We start from the raw sequence: 2920 nt of genomic DNA, 5'->3' as shown, positions 1-2920 counted from the left end.
AGCACTTAGTAGGCCCCGTACACACGACCAAACATGTATGCTGAAACTGGTCGGCGGACCAGTTTCAGCATACATGTTTGGTCGTGTGTAGGCGCGAGCGGGCAGATTTCCAGCAAACATTTGCCCGCCGGGTCTTTTCCCAGCAGACAAATATTCCTGGACGTGTTTTAAAACCGTCCGCTGGAATCCTGCCCGCTCGGACATGTACGGTCGTCAGTACAGACCTACCGTACATGTCCGAGCGCCCGCCGTCCCTCGCATGCGTTGAATGAGTTTGACGCATGCGTGGAAGCATTTAAATGGCAGGCCCGCCCACGTCGCCGTGTCATCGCCGCGTCATCGTTGCGGCCACGCCCCGCGTATTGTTTACGCACGGACTTCTGTACGATGGTTAGTACAGCCATCGTACAGAAGCCCTCGGGCAGACATGTACGGTGAAAACGGTCCGACGGACCGGTTTCATCGTACATGTTTGCTCGTTAGTACCCGGCCGTAGGGTCTTTCCCCGGTTTTGGGATAAGTGTGATATGGGCAGACAGAAAATCAGTTGGCACCGAGCTTGATGTGGTTAAGTGATTCAAAGCTGCCATTCGCAGTCCTGAAAGGATGTCGCTAAACGATTTATAATATGCTGAAGTAAACCCATCTGGGCCTGGACTCACTCCAGTCTTTAATTGCCAACTGAGTTTCTGACAGCGAAATTTGTTCTTCAAGGGGGGATAATACCAGATCTTCCAGTTTCGGTAGGCCACTGTCGCGTAAATGGAGACGGTAGGTGTCCCCTAAAATTGCAAACTAGGAACCACTATCTCACCACATCCCTGAATATAAGCCAATTGCTGTACCCCCAAAGGGGTGTGTTTCCTCGGTGGGATTTTATGCGTGGGAGATTGGTTATAAAGTAAAGACTAAATTGGTCAACAAGAGTATATCAAATTTTATTTCAGTAATGTTGTTCATAGACAACGTATCAAATTATGTATCAACAGCATGAACAGCAAAGTATCCAACTGACTAAACATAAGGGGAAGGCACGACCTAGGGTAAGTGACCATAAACGGCACTACAAGTATACATTACTCAAGATAAGACATTGACTCGAAATTGTATATTATTTAGAGCGACAAAAAAGTGCAACAAGGAACCCTTCCAATACTGTCTCGTGGGTGCAGACAGTGGTGCCAACATTTCGAGGCTCATAGGAAATACCGCCTCTTCATCAGGGCTAGGGTAGTGCAGAGATGTCGCAATACAGTCTAAAAAATAGAGGAAATAAAATAAATACTTTCAATAAACAGTCAAAAATATAAATCTAAAATGTTACATTGTTAGTTGCAGAGAACAATATATACAAATCACTGGCAAATCCTCATCATGACTCTCACCATGTAAGAGGTGGTGCTCAGAACCCAAAGTAAGGACCAAAAATCCCAACTGCCCCTCCCAAAATTTCAACCATACCTGCAGTCCCATGATTTCAAATTATTACAATGAAACGAGACATATATAAAAGTGAGTACTAACCGGTCAATGGATGGTCGGTCTGTCTCCAAGAGACGTCGAGAAAATGTTGCTAGGTCGGTTTGGAGGGAAGATATCCTGGGTCATTTAAAAAGGGGGTGGATGCACAAAGTGTCTCCATGCGATACGACCTAAGATCTACAGGGTATACGAGACCAGGAGGGACAGAAAGGGAGGAAGAAAGGGGGGGAAGTCAGAAAAATGCCATACATGAAGATGGAGTATTAAACTTATCAGTGGCAGCTAGGGCAAAGTAATGTACTGACACGCCAGTTTCAGTGTATACTGGCAATGTATATAATTACTAAATGCTTCTGGGGATTCCGGTGTAAAACAGACTTATTGGCAACAGGGGGCGGCCCAGAGAAAAACGGGGGAAGAGGCGCGCATGGGTAAAGTATATGGTGGGTCAAGGATAATTAATCTTAATAACCTATAGTATATTGGTCTATAATATAATAGGACAATGCGCCAAATAATATCAAGGAGGTGTATATATAAAAAAAACAGCACACCAAAAGGTGTGGGAAATATATGAGGATATTTTAGTTTGGTTCTCATTGGCATGTCGCAGGAAATAAAATTTATATATCTGCCATTGCTGTTAAAATAACAGTATTGTTACATTGTTGCAATGCTAGGAGTAACCCGATCAAACCGACTGACCCATTGTGTGAATTTGTCCATACAAACAAGTGGTCCCCCTGATCAAACAGTATATAATGCAGACTGGAAATGAAAAAGTGCAGACATAGATATACAAATACTCACCCAATAAAAAGGGGGAATATTGATCAAGCAAAGGAGAACTGAAATAGTGTGAAATTCTCCTGCCCCAGGGCAGTATGAAAGGTAGTGGCTGTTTGAAATGCCTTATAGCAAGGTCCACATCTAAGGAGGAATCTGTGGTGAAAAAGCAGTATTATTTAGCCTACTAAACTGTATCAAGTAGGGAAGCAAAGAGGTTAGTTTGAGTACCTGGTCCTGCAATGTAGCCGCCCCGCTGCCCAGGGGAGACTGAACTCCACGCTGCTGTCAGGCAGTTATATGTCTGTGGCTATTAACGGCTAGTGCTGACAGCTGAGTGTCAGCAAAAGCCAAGGGGAGTGCATCGAGGCGCGTCACCGCATCATGGGGCCGCCCTCCGGGTGCAGTGACGTGCGAGGTCCCCGCCCACCTCCACACGGCCGCCCATAGGGGGAAACTCCAGCTAGCTCTGGAGGTGGGCGTGACCAGAAACGTCACCGGGACTGTCTCCAATGGAGGGCGAAGGAGGGATGGAGAGAGAAGGTGCCGCGCATCAGAGTCCCGTGGCGCGGAGAAGAGAGGGAGAGCGGTGCCCCACCATGCAAAGGCATGGGAGGACTACCAGAACTCCCCCAATAAAAGGAAAAGAGAA

The 2920-nt window shown here is 46.4% G+C and overlaps 1 long non-coding RNA gene across 1 annotated transcript; it reads right to left on the bottom strand.

Annotated features, from left to right (window-relative positions):
• Positions 1-1054: 1054 nt before the first annotated feature.
• LOC120916050 lies at positions 1055-2549 on the bottom strand. The gene is made up of 4 exons (XR_005743933.1): positions 2500-2549; positions 2293-2424; positions 1525-1659; positions 1055-1256 (listed from the first exon to the last, which is right to left on the bottom strand). It is a non-coding gene; the product is annotated as an uncharacterized LOC120916050 (long non-coding RNA).
• Positions 2550-2920: the final 371 nt, after the last annotated feature.

Source organism: Rana temporaria, chromosome 10 (genome assembly GCF_905171775.1).
Source record: "Rana temporaria chromosome 10, aRanTem1.1, whole genome shotgun sequence".
Lineage (NCBI taxonomy): Eukaryota > Metazoa > Chordata > Amphibia > Anura > Ranidae > Rana > Rana temporaria.
The sequence above is the reverse complement of the archived record's forward strand: the minus strand, read 5'-3'. Positions and strand labels throughout refer to the sequence as shown.